At 38.6% G+C, this 14,847-nt stretch overlaps 1 protein-coding gene across 2 annotated transcripts in view; it reads right to left on the reverse strand.

Annotated features, from left to right (window-relative positions):
• LOC117287951 (inactive tyrosine-protein kinase PEAK1-like) overlaps positions 1 to 14,847 on the reverse strand; it is a 37,912-nt gene extending 23,065 nt beyond the window's left edge. Inside the window, exon 1 of one of the 2 annotated variants that reach the window (XM_033768608.1) lies at positions 14,645 to 14,847. The gene's annotated coding sequence lies outside the window, so the exon portion shown is untranslated. Of the gene's footprint in view, positions 1 to 5,327; positions 5,825 to 14,644 lie in introns of those variants that run through there. The other variant, XM_033768609.1, reaches the window with a different exon arrangement.

Genomic DNA, 14,847 nt, shown 5'->3' on the forward strand with positions numbered 1-14,847 from the left:
AAGTTCCTCAAAATGCATACTCAAAGCTGCTGAACTTCTTACCACTGAAGTACGTTTTTATTGCCATTCGTTTTTTAGAGTCATTACCATTTAAAAAAAAAAAAGAAATTATCTTTTTTCTTCTTCTTTTTTTCTTTTCACATTCAAACTAGGGCTGGGCTTCGCTCAGCATCAGGCAAAACCCGTCTTGCTGAAAATAAACCGAGCAGCAAATCTCTTCAATCCGCTGCATCTAAATCATTTTCCTTAGCCGCTCCAGGACTGTGGAACCATCTTCCCATCACAATACGCACCTCAATTTCACTGCCTATTTTCAAGAAAGCACTTAAAAAACATCTTTTTCCTTAGTGTCTGTATTGCTTTATTGTTCATTTGTTGTATTTCTGCATTGCTATTGTTCGTTTAAAGCGCTGTGGTCTAAATGAAATGGCGCTATATAAAAACCCATTGTGTTGTATTGTATTGTATTGTATTTGTACAATAACAGACCATTTTAAGGGTAACATGTATACACACAGGTAAAATGTCCTATGGCTACATGTAGCCTACATGTGGGTACCTAAATCATGTTGGTCTAAATGTATGCAGCAGTCATCGAGAATAACATTGCGTACAAACTTTACTCTTCGGTTTAGGTCTTTTCATATTTAAAACTCTGATTATAATGAAGTGATAAAACGTGCACTCAGCAAAAGTACATGATGTATTATCAATGTAATAAAATAAAGTGACACATGTACTAGTCAGAGTGTGAATTATACTTGTAATGTGTACAAGCAGAAGGCATGCATTACTTAGTCATGCGTCCCCTTGGGCACAGTTTGAAAATGATCCCACACTCAATCATTCATGTCAAATGCTGAACACTCAATTCACAGTTTTGACAGTACCTATTACTTATAATGCTTACATTACAAATACTTGCACAGTGAATCTCATTATTAAGTACTGTTTGAAGCTTTGCATGGTGTGGAGAAATAAGAAGAAACTATAAATAAATAGTAAACTTGCATTTACAACCATGTGTATCTTTTGTGGGAGTGTTGGCCCTGAAAAGGGTGTGGTCGCCACACCGGCTCTTTTCACATGGTTGTACCCAGTGCACATATCGAAAAGAGAAGGGGTTCGCCCTGGTGTTCCTGGCCTGATCGGCAGCAAATTGCGCCACAGCACCTTGTAAAACATTACATGGTGCTATCAGAATTAGGTCTCATAATTAAAACGTAGTCCCACATCTTGAAGGAAATACTGTACGTTACAGCGCCAGGAGCGTCACTGAGTGACGGACATGTGCGCTATATTAAAGCCACAATTATTATTATTACTGTTAAAGATACATTGTAGGTATGGTTTTTAGAGGTATTCTTCAATACTACATACTGTAAAGAAAATAGAAAGTTTATCAGACTGAGACCCCGTTCCCACTGGACCCCGCATTGATCTCCCAATTCAAAAAAAGGGCTATCAAGAGCTCGCAAGGGTGATCAAAGGGCGCTCAAAGAGAAATACATGTACATTGTAAGCTCCAGTGGGAACACGAGGGCGATCAGGATCTGACCGTGCAATTTTGATCCTCCTCGGGAGTAAGATTAAAGCGGGATTTGATCGCCCTTTTGGATTAATGGGCGATCAAAGTCTAGTGGAAACGCAAAGGGCGATCAGACCCTGCAATTTGCTAGCAAAACAGTGTTCTTTTGAACCCACTTCCGTCCCCCCCAAGAGGGGGATCAATGTGCGATCATACTCAAGTGGGAATGCCACCGCGATTTCATGCCAGCAACTAATCTTGTTGTGAGATTCCGTTCTCGCAATTGTGGATCCAGTGGGAACGCGGTACAACATCACAAGACTACAGGACTTGTCCATTGCTAAGTGTACTTGCCCAGGGCTAAAATCAATGCCCTTGGGCATGCTGCCCAATGTTAATTTCCTGCTCAGGTTAAAAGAGGTTTTTAATGCGTGATCCATTTCTCCTGTGAAGTTAACAGCCCGTCTGTAATTCCCTCACTACAATCCCTCCTCCCACCCCCAAAACACACCAAGACCACTCTCTCATCAGTCATTTTTCAACACCCCCATTCCAAAAAAAAGAGACACACAGTATGTGTACAACACCAATACAGAAACTCACTACTCCAGGCTAAATAAACAGGTATTTGTGTGAAAAGTAAAGCATTGGTACAGTAATAGAAGGAAATACCAGTTTAGGAACAGAGAATGCAAGCATGCACGATGACTCATAACAAAAATTTGCATTTTGTTATTCACAAGTCCACTACAATTCATACAATGGGAATTGATCTTTACAAAAGAGAAGGAAAAGAAACAAACTGAATGGGCTAGCAAACTTAGGTAACCCCTCAATTTACTCTGATCATCTCAGTAGGCTAAATGCAATGAGCGGCAGACAAGGGGTCACCTTATAAGGAAATCGGATGCAACTTTCTTCTTCAAATATCAAGTAATAAACCAAAAAGAAAACTGACTAGGTAAATTTGAATAGTTTGGGGTTGAACCAAGAAAAATTGACGAGAGTGGGATTTGTGCGAAAATGCAACAATAGGGCTGCGTGTAGAAAGTTAAGTTTGTAGAGCACTGTGAGGTTAAATCTAGAGCGGGATTTGTACGAAAGACCTACAGATTTAACATCATACTAAACTGTCTACACGCGGCCCTATGTTGCGTCCTAACTTAGGATGGGTGGTTTGCCTTAGTGATTTGTATTGTGACCCTGCCAAGCCACTTTAACCCTCCCCGGCCTGTACACAACGCTACACTAGCAGCATGTTATACGTAGAGCTTTCTAGCGGGATGCCGCGCTTCGCGCCATCCCGCTAGTCATACTAAACTGTCTACATGCGGCCCTATGTTGCATTCTCCCTATTTCGTCACTATCTTTGTTCAGGGTTGCCAGGCAGTCGGAAGCCATACAACCTTTAGGCAACCTTTAGGCTACAATGTAACCGACCTATGATAACACCTGCTAAAGATACAACCTAGGAAGTGCCAGGAGAGGGATTACCTTAACTTAAGGGGGAGGCAACTGTTTTACTTAAAAATCAGTAAAAATAAACCAATTAGGGAAAAACTGACCCGGTAAATACACAAATTGATAAAAGAGGCATCAATTGCATCAGTAACACACTTTGGGTGAACCACAAAAACTTATCCCAAATCCAAACTGCCACAACACATGTTGATACAAAATGGTACAAAAAAAAAAGGCTGTAAAAAAAAAAAAAAGTAGGCCTACACAAATTTTGTTTTTGTAACTTCTGCCATTCCCAGCAAGGGGCTTGTCACAAATCCTTCGAGAATAGCTTGTAAACATCGAGAGAATTGTAAAGAACCTACCCCCCAACCCTCCCCCAAAAAATAAAAAAAAAATATCAAGGGGCTATTCACTTCACCACCAACGCAACAAACTGACGCACACCACAAAATTGCCAGGACATCATAACTAAATCATCTGCATTCTGTGTATAACTCTCAATCTTTCCCTCCAAACCCCCCCCCCCAAAAAAAAAAAGTGTTAAGTTTAAAAGAAACACATTTTTTTGCCAATCAATTCTTTTGGAATTTAACATTTAAAGAGTACAGCCTAAAGGCCCTACACAATGATAAACACAATTTAGCCTTCAGCGAGCTTTAAGGATGATAAAAGAGTACCTGGAGAAGTTGACTGGATCATTCTTAATCTTAGACCCCCTCTTTAATGGGTTGGTGTATGTAGGTTTTAAAGTCCTGTTAGGATGAGCAACACTGTGCCAAGAACCACCAATGGCGTGGGAACAACCAATAAGACCAGCTGGGTGCATTTTAATTGCATGCTTTTCCACTGAGCCTTTTGTGTTGCCCAATCATAGAATTTATAACGTGCGTGTATTACGCGAGGTCCACACAAAGAGAATTTCTGTTTATACGATACTGAACATAACTTTCACAACATTACAACAATGAATTTGGATTGCTGGTTATTGAAGCTTCTTAGGAGCAAAACGTTATGCACGTAGTGTTTTTATTGAAAAATTGGAGGATGTGTTCGAACTACAATGTACAGTTTGGTATTGATTGTTGGCTCAATGTTGCAATGTTTTAATATTGTGAACATCATGTTTGAGGCTTTTCAGTTATTTGTTTGTATTTTCAATAGTACTGCTACGAACCACACATGTTGTTGTTTGAGCATACTATTTGGGATTGTGTTGTCCCCCACCAGCAAAAACAGATAAAGGGAAAACAAAACCCCCCACAAAAACTAAAAAGCAACTTGAACACTCATTACAATTTTTGTTCTAATAAACCAACATCTGGTACAAAGAAAACCAATAAACTACATTAATTAGGGCCTTTACCCCCTTAACAGGAATATTCTTTTTTTTTTTTTTTTTTTAAATGTAGGCAACTTTGATCAAGAACCAGCGCTGACCTAAACACATTATGCAGGCTGTACTGCACTAACATACTTTTTAGTTTTTACATACTAACAACAAATACTCTGTTTTTTCCCCAAATATTAAAACATATCGGAAAACAGACTAAAGCCCTGTTCGCATTGGACTTAATTTGGGTAAACTAACCGAGCCAATGGGTAACTTACCCATTTTAAGTCCAATGCGAACAGCCCAGGAACTTTTCCTTCCAGGTAACTTACCCCACCCGAATGGGTAGTTTAACTGAGCCAAAGGTGCCCGGTTTAATTTACCAGGTTGTTAAACCAAGCTGAAAAGTCCAATGCCAACGCAATATGGGTAAAAGCCGTCCCGGTAAAAAGCCACATCCGGTCCCCCGATCTACCTGCAGCGCCACGTGATTGTGCGATGACACTTCGTACACGTGCATTGTGTATACGGACGGAAGCTCGGTTGCACTCAATGCAATCTCGCTGTCATGCGACCCGGTCAAAGGTCAGTGCGATAGCGCTCTCTTGCGTTTTTCTTAAGTTAGTTGATATAATAATAATAATAATTGTGGTTTCTTATAAAGCGCACATGTCCGTCACTCAGTGACGCTCCTGGCGCTGTAACATACAGTATTTCCTGCAAGATGTGGGACTACGTTTTTTGAATTATGAGACCTAATTCTGATAGCACCATGTAATGTTTTACAAGGTGCTGTGGCGCAATTTGCTGCAGATGATATGTGCTTTACCGATCTTGTCGGTTAGTTTACCCACGTAAATAATCCAAGTGCGGATGCTGGTAAGTTGCCCCTTTTGGAATGTTAACCACTGTCTCGGTAAAAAGTTAGTCCAATGCGAACATGGCTTTAAAAAAAGTTTAAAACGTTGAGAGTTTCAGAAATAAATTGTCAGTATTACAACTCACCTAAAACCACGACACACTTGATGTTTCTCATGAAAATTTGTACAAAGTTGTTCAGAAAACAAAAACTGTATTGAACTCTCTCGGTGTTCAGGCCAGTCAGCTGTCTTAATTCGATCTAGTCCGTTCGCAAATGGTAACACAACAAAATGTTTAGACACCAGAAAGTTCCAACCATTGGATGGGTACAGAAGACTTTGAGAAGTCAGAGTTTGAATGAGATTCCACTGCAGAGATGTTCAGGCTACAACCTGGAACCTAAATCATTGAGAGATATACGATAGACCACTCCATGCCCAAGAGTGCATGACTCAGTTTTGACTGCTCCTACCATGGAGTATGCACAGTGAACCGCCAACAAGAACCAGTGAATGTGACTTTAAGGAAGACTTTGGTACTTGTCAGAGTTAAAGAGATTCCACTGCAGATGTTCAGAAGCTATATCATCCATATAGATACAACTTAGAGACCACTCCGTGCCCAAGAGTGCATTCACTCAATTTCACTGCTCCATGGGTTGTGCACAGTTAACCAACAAGTACACTTTTTTTTAACACATTATCAGTTTACCTGACTCACAGTCAGCACGATAACCAATGAATTGTTTCTTTTTTCTTGACAGCGACCAATTGGTGATCAACGGACCGTGGCTTTTTTTTCATAGCAATACAGGAACAGCAGGATATTTTGTTGTATAGTACAAACCTAGCGGGCTGGGTGCTAACACAACTGTTTGTTGTTCAATGAAAAATGCACGTAGAGAAATTATTAGTCATAAATAGGCTTTAAATGAATAATAAGTGAAATTGAGTGGGAAGCAGGGTGTAGTTTGTTTAACCCAGAAAACTCACAGAGATTTGCAAAAGTCTTCCACACACAAACAGTTTAATAATTGTATGAAGCTAAACCTTCGTTTATAAATAAAGGATTTTCTGTGTCCTTAAAAACAAACATTTTCAACTGTGATTTTGTCAATTCATTCAACATGACGATGCAGAAACCTTGTTTTTGTAAAACAAGACATTTGCCACACAAGTGCATCAACCTACAAAACAATATAGAAACTTTATCGACTTTCAGATTGTGGGGCCAATGCGGCTACATTTTCAAGAAAATTAATTTTGCATCGTGAAACTGAAGGCCGTGGTGCGTTTTATACTTCCTGACTAAATGCAATGTATTACCATTATACATTGTAACACTGACTTTAATACAACAGCCAACTGCATGTATTTACAGAAAGGCTAAAGTAAAGACCCAAAACAAATATTGATTACTTTGGCATTTGAGGCATTCAGGACAAATACAGCCTTCCAAATGTTGATGCAATAATTATGATCCAGATCGATCAATACTCATCAAAGACCTCCAGGAAACATCTAAACAGAGAGCTAATCCCTGGATGCAGCTAATTCTGACTACTTTGCAGCATGTTTTCTGCCTCAGTTAAATATTATGCAGAAAGGGGGAACCTGTCGCCATGGTAATAGAAGAATTGTGGCTGTCATGGAATTATTAGCTCTAACCAAGTTACTGCAGGCGTGCTTGCTGGCATCACGTCACAGCATAATACTAACGCCGCCAAATGGGCGTGCGGGCATAGTAACCGGGTGAGAGTTCAACCACCGTGATCATGAAATCGTGACAAAAATCCCACTTTTAAGAAATAGAGAACCAATCCCATGCTAAATAAAATTCATGTTAGTTCACAACCCTGAGGTGATGGAGTTTAGAGTTATAATTCACTCCATACTTCAAAAGTTTACTGGTTCTGGCAAAACCCTAAACTTTGACCCAACTTCCAAAAGTGAAATTTTTGCTAACAGGAAAGTAAGTGCATATTTTTTTATATTTTGTTACAGCTGGGGAAAGGACACAAAAATCTGTTTCCCTCCTGATCTTTCCAATGGTTTTATTTCTACTAAGTAAGTACAAGGTACAGAGCTTCATATAAACCAGGACCTGAATTTCAGTCTCGAAGGGGCACACCACAGCTATTTTCCTCTTCTACTCAGTTTGAGGAAAATGAGAACTTTGCAAAGGGCCTCCACAGCAAAAGCACAGGGCACCACTGCAATTGCTGCGTTGCGGGCGCTGTGAAGTTATTTTAAGGCCTGATAAACTGCAATGTACATGTACAATGTTCATATGTGAACACTGAGTGACATTTCTCAAAACTATCTGTACCTCATACATACGAAGTCCACAATTTTACACAATACACTGTATTCAAAATGTTTTTTAACATAATATGTAGCCAGACACATTCATTGCAATCAAACTTTTGTAAATTTTCACTTTCTTCCTAACTGTTCAAAAAAGAAGGTTCTTTCTGTGATACGTAAACAGTATTCTCCCTTAAAGGGAAGGTACACGTTTGGTAATTGTCAAAGACCAGTCTTCTCACTTGGTGTATCCCAACATAAGCATAAAATGACAAGCCTGTGAAAATTTTGGCTCAATCGGTCATCGAAGTTGCGAGAAAATGATGAAAGAAAAAATACCCTTGTTGGACGAATTTGTGTGCTTTGCAGATAAAAAAAAATGACTTCTAGCTAGAAGTCTTTTATTATTTTAGTGAGAAATTACCTCTTTAAAATAAACTCCAAGTGGTACGGCTGGCTAGTTCAGTGTTAAAATGCAGTCCCTAAAAATATGACTGAGTTATTGACCAGTGATGGACCAGTGAAATGGAAAGCTACTCCTGCTATTAACTAAAGTAGTCACTGAAAAGTCACATTGCACTTTATTTCTATCAGACCATTTTAGTTTTTATAACATGACACTTGATAATTTGTTGGTAATTTGATGCACTTTCTTAGTAAGGTTTTAAAACACTTTAAATTCTTAATATTTATTGGTTGTTAAATACTTATTTCCTGAGTGGAATCCTATGAAGTTGTCAACAAGGACTTAAATCTTCTATCTCCGTCTGTGCTATTGTCAAATTACACAACTAGAAATTACACAACAAAAGGTGCACTGGTTTACCAGGAAATACACAAAGCACAGTGAAGTGGTCTCTACCCTCAACAAGCAGATAAACATGTAAACATCTAGGCCTATAGAAACAGGTCCCAGTTCATCGACATCAGAGCTCAAATTTGCGTGGACAAATCCACACAAAAAAATCACCTTCAAGACACTGGACTGTTTGGTAATTGTCAAAGACCAGTCTTAATTCTCAGTTGGTGTATCGCAACATATGCATACTAACATTTTTAGCTCAATTGGTCGTCCAAGTTGCGAGATAATGATGAAATAAAAACCACCCTTGTCACACTAAGTTGTGTGCTTTCAGATGCTTGATTTCCAGAACTCAAAATCTAATTCTGAGATCTCAAAATCAAGTTCTTCAAAATAATTACTTTTCTTGAAACTATGTTTCTTCAGAGGAGCTGTTTCTCTAAATGTTTTATATTATAACACCCCTTACAAGTATTCTCCCCGCTCATTGGTTTAGAGCGCGTCACATGACATGTCTTAGTTTTGCTAGACGACGGCCGCGTGATAGTGCGTCGGTTTGCCGTGCGCTAGTCTGAAGACTAGCACACGGCGTGCATTACCCAGACGTCCGTTGAGTGTATGAGGATGATAAATTAATAGTCTGTAACCATTTCGGATTGCATGACACTACATGCAGCACAGTAAAAGTTTTTTCAGTCTGTATTCGCGTCGTCCGTGGATTGTAGCATTCAGGTCTGTAACTCGGTGATCCCCGTAGCGTTCTATTTTCCCTCGGCTTCGCCTCGGGAAAATAGAACGCTCCGGGGATCTGCCGAGGGAAAATAGAATGCTACGGGGATCACCGAGGGAGTCATAGTTTTAACCATAGCACTCGAAGCAGTCAATATTTGTATACTATCACCCTCTCCTCAAAACTCATTACCAAGTAAGGTTTTATGCTAATAATTATTTTGAGCAATTATTGTCCACTGCCTTTCAAACCATGGTCTGCTGGCCAAATGGCAGTTAAATAGGCCAACTCTCACCAAGTGGTCTGATTGGCTAGTCCAATGTTGAAAAGCACCCCTATTTTTTAGAATACGAACTAAAGAAAAAGGTGTTGTTTGACCAGAGAAATGACAAGCTTAATGGTCCAGCACTGCTGGGTAGTTGCTGAAAAAAGTTGCTAAACTGGCAAACCCTGCCAGACTGCCTGGCTTGTAGCTCAAAACATTGTAATTTATGACAATTGTTGCAGGAACACCATAATAAATCTCTTTTGAAAGATAAGTGACCAGTTTGCTTGCAGGAGATGACCTGACACCGATCGAGCAAACAGGCCAAAACATTGCGCCAACAAATCTTTAAAAAAAAGAGTGATTGTGTACGTGTACCTGCAAGAATTATCATAGTGTTTAATATTCAGTCCCACAAAGCAAAGACCTGAAGCTGACAATTTACCTTCTAAAAAATCAGTCACCATACTTGTATGTTTTATGCAAGATGAAAAGAATGGGGGGATTTTTAGTTTTCAGTTATGGTGGTTCAAAAAACATTCTAATTTAAGACAATTGTTGCAGGAACACCATTATAAAACTCTTTTGGATGATGTGAGACCAGTTTGCTTGCAAGAGACGACCTGACATCGATCAAGCAAACTGGTCAAAACATTGCGCCAACAGATCATCAAAAAATAGAGTGAAGACAGTGTACATGTTCCTGCAAGAAATTATAGTGTAATTATCCAGTCCCACAAAGCAAAGACGCGAAGCTGACAATTTACCTTCCAATAAATCACCATACTTTTCAAGTGAGGTGAAAAGGATGGGGGAATTTTAGCTAATAATTGTCAGTTTTCTGTTTCTGAAATAAAACACGCTAGTCTCTTACGTATGCACATTGAATAGAGAATCAAAATCAATTAGCACAGGCTTATTTTTAAATCAAGAGGTTCACTGTATTTCCCTCCCAAATCAACTTTGAGGTACATGTAAGATCTCGTAAAAAATACAAAATGAGTAGGGGGGGCCTAATATAGTTGTCACTTTTTTGAAACATTTACTTTTAAAATAATTCAGCCAAAATTGCATAAAAAGACTATCACATTAATAAACAAACTTTGAGAGCAGTAGGATTTCGCAAAGACCTTCACAAAGCCAATGTCCTGCAGTAACCTTTCATCATTCCAAATGTTCCCACAGGCAAAGTGCACAAAACGAAAATGGAACTGACATCTCATAGACAAAATTCAGAGCCCCTAAAATGCCCAGGTAGAGATTTCTGTCATGAATAGTGAAAAGATTTATTGAATAGATTGCTAAAATACAACAAGGACTACATTACATACTGTAGACTAAGTTTTTAGGCTGAAGCAATGTTGAAGAATCTAGGCATCAGAGATCTGGCCAGAACCACTGTCGAAGACCAATTGAATATTTTACAAAAAATGACTACTTTGAGTCTTATAAAAGTAAATCTACAACTCCTTTAGGCCCAAATTTCTTTTTCAATGATAAAAAATGACTCATAAAAAGTATGCCCCAAAAAATAAAATTGAATTAGTTTATAATAAATATGGCAGACTCCAAATTAGTCCAGCATAATTTTTACTGGTTGCTCATCCACCACGCGTGTTACACTCGCGGACCCACACAGAAAATCATGGAGCAAAAACCTGTGGATTTTTTTCTTCACAGAACTTTGGTCGGAAAACTACTGTGCAGTGCTTGATACACATTTATAGTGTTAGAGTAAAAAACACAATTATCCTTGATGAAAACAGAAACATAAATCTATTAGACTCTGCAGAGATCTACAGGTACCTCAATACCAAACAAACTCAAATCCACTCAAATCCAGCAGTTTACATTTATTCTGTATTAATTGGAGCATTGAATTGAGTTGCTAGAAACCAAGGACAGCCACAAGTGACTCATATCAGGCAGAATTTTATTGCATACCATTAACACTGTTGACAGCCGAGAAAGTACATCGAGAAAGTACATCGCAGGTCTAGGAAGGCTATGGGGCATGCAGGTTAGAGAGGCATGGACGGGTACATGTAGCTTGTGCAGTTGGGGTGATTTTGTACACTCTCAGACTTCAAAAGAGTTGTTGGGACTGATTGACTTGAGAAGGGAACAGTGGCCTCATGATGCTTTTGTCAGTGAGATACATTTTATTTATGGCACCCGACCCCCACCCCCAACAACATGATTAAACAGCATTTAACACTGCTAATGCTATAGTCATGATGTAGTTGCAACCCTATTCATCCTCCCAAGGTATGTGACCATGACATGGTAAGGTCGTGGAGTGATTTATCACAAAGCAAAGCGGCAGGTATGGGAAGAGAGCGCACCACTTCAGCACTCACTAGATCCCTGGTAACTAGGGCGCTGTACACCTTCACCACCTGAAATGTTGTCATCTTCGGTTGTATTTTGTACTGTATCCCTTTTCAATTTTGTTTCATCGGAATTCTTTTCAGTCGTATAGATATGACAACATTTAAAAAACAAGGAGTACAGCGCCCTAGTTTACTAGTTACTTGGTTAAAATAAAAACCAACCAGTATTATCCTTTGGTAAAATTCATTAACTTGGCCATAGATGTGGGGTTTACTTGGGACCGCTACTTCTTAATCTTATGATGCGTGTGAGAGACAACCTTGGATATGATGATGAGAGACAGAGAAATCATTTACTATTTATTTGTTTAATGTTAATATGCCTGTGGATACTACGTATTTTACATATTCAAATTCATAATTAAATATCTCAGACAGTTTTGATATTCCTATTGGTGGAGAGCGCGTCACATGGGGGTGTTTAAACCTTTGATAATGATAGTTTATAACCGGTTGTGAGCAGCTCCGCGCTAGTCTTGGTGCAAGACGTTTCTTGTTACGGGCGATGTGTGCCCTGTCGGTAAGTTGGCCGCGCTGTGTGTGAAAGGAAAACGAGAACATGTTGCACCAAGACTATATGCGCACGAATGTAAATAGGAGTCTCAGTCATAAAAACAATGCAACACACGGACGTTGCTCATGCATGTATACGTACAGAGCTCACTCAAGCCTGTCGGAAATGGATTTATAAGTTTAACAGAGTTTCTTACTTTAACCAAAAAGGCATTTACGAATGGGAATAAAAAAGAGTGACTCGTTCTTTAACTGCGGGGTCGTTGGCAATGCCAGGTAATAAAGGCTCTTCGGCTCGGGCCTTTATCACGCGGCAACGACCCTGCCCGTTTTATCAGGCGTGAAAGAACTTGTTGCTACACTTTTATTCCCTTATTTATACCTAGAGTCCCAATCCAATTAAGGAAAAGTTTCTGTAGGGCGCCACAGTTTATTCATTCGATATAAAATAATAAAATTAGGCAGTTTCAGTGAAATTTAATGCAGGTGATTTTTTCTCTGACAAGATGTGGTCTGTTAAGGTGTATTCTAAGGAGTAAAAATCAATTTAAAATTTTGAAATCGGACGTTTGGTTCCAGAGATATACCGTTGTTTATGATCATGGATCGTGCAGAAAACGTACCTGTGTTCAAGTTCAATTTGTTATGTTTTTCTTCATAACGGCTATGGCCAAGTTTAATGCACAGCCTATGGCAATAGAGGGAGCACTAGGCCTATATGACGAGCACCCTCTACCGACGGGATGTTTACAAACTGCGCTGCGCGGCGCTAGTACGATTTTTATGAATGGCACAAAGTGATATTTTGTGAATCAAAACTGAGGAGCAGCATCGTGGGGGAAATTGTTAACTATACAAATTAAATATGTGTTAAGTTTTGCAGGTGTTTGTGTGAATATTCTTTATTAATTATGTCAACAAATAGCATTATTAAATTAACCAGAATGGAATAAAATTGAAGAGTTTATGACTGGAATGTTTTCTTTAATTTAAGATCAGTTGATCCTTTGATTTAAAATTGTAGCATTAATACAGTAAAAATTTAGAACAATCTTTAAAAAACTTGAGGATGAAGGCATTGGTACGCATCAATTATTGTTGTTATATTTATTTACAAAGACAAATTCTAAAAACTAGTGGTTACAATATTTTTAAATCAATTTTTTGTTCTACTTTCGTTTCAATTAGTATAGGCCTTAAAAAATAGATAATAAATACTAGTTTCTTTTGACTCAAGATGAGCAGTCTGTTATTATCAATTCAGAACGTGGAAATAACCAAAAACAAGATCGAAACATAATTAGAGCTCCGGTCTATCAAACTTATTGCAACACACGCCCTCTTTAGGTGGCACATCACGGAAACACGAAGATGTATAAAGTACATGTACATTCGTGCACAAACGAATGGGCGCTTGAGGCCAAGCCTCCGGTTTCTGTCGTTGCTCTCTATTTTTTACAATATCTCTGAAACTATTCATCCGATATCAAATATTTTTGAAATGTAAGCACGAGGAGAGAATGCGACTGCCTGCTTTCAAGTCTCATAGTTGTGAGTTGTACAAAATGTGAGTTATGATTTAATAAATTTCGTTCTTTTTTTTTCAGGGCTCTGTGTGTGTGTGTGTTGGTACACGTGAAATCAACTTGATACTAATAAAATTAGTATCTAACTTTAATACCTCAATGAGATCCCTTTTTGTAAAAATGAGTGAAAAAGTGGTGGCGTGGCGCCATACGGAAAGTTATCCCCAATGAACCATAATATAGCCTTTACCAGAAAAAAAATAATTCATTTCCATTCATGGAACAGCAAAACAAAATTAGTTACACACTCACAGTATGCTCACACATACATGACAGTCAATAGACCCAGTGACTGGGGCGCTAGATTCCTTTTATGATTCGTGAGTTATGATTTAATATATTTCGTTCTTTTTTATCGGGGCTCTGTGTGTGTACGTGTGTGTGTGTTGGTACACGTGAAATCAACTTTATACTAATAAAATTAGTATCTAACTTTAATACCTCAATGAGATATCCCTTTTTGTAAAAATGAGTGAAAAAGTGGTGGCGTGGCGCCATACAGAAAGTTATCCCCAATGAACCATAATATAATCATAATAAAAGTAAAGTAGGCCCTATAAAAAATAATATATAAAAAGCTATATGCCTATCCCCTAGCCTTTACCAGAAAAAAAATAATTAATTTCCATTCATGGAACACCAAAACAAAATTAGTTACACACTCACAGTATGCTCACACATACATGACAGTCAATAGACCCAGTGACTGGGGCGCTAGATTCCTTTTTTCAAAATTTTGACTTTATTGGGATTGAGACCGCGAGGATAATAATGTCCAAATTTCGAAAAAATGAATCTAGCGCCCCTATACAGTCACTGGGTTTAGCTCACGCACAGGTTTAATAAAACGAACAATTGCAACTCACCAAATTTTTAGACAATACTTAAAAAAACACATTCTGTTCTCTTTTCGGCACCAATCAAGTCCATCTCATCAATATCATCATCATTATTTTTGGTCCAGCCTGCATCGAACGGTAACGAACAGCACTGTCGGTGTCAGGTGGTCCACTTTCTCTTCAGAGAGTACAGTGTCATGGTCTTCGCTTGTTGTTTTCGGTGTGTAATA

Source organism: Asterias rubens, chromosome 3 (assembly GCF_902459465.1).
Source record: "Asterias rubens chromosome 3, eAstRub1.3, whole genome shotgun sequence".
NCBI classification, from domain to species: domain Eukaryota; kingdom Metazoa; phylum Echinodermata; class Asteroidea; order Forcipulatida; family Asteriidae; genus Asterias; species Asterias rubens.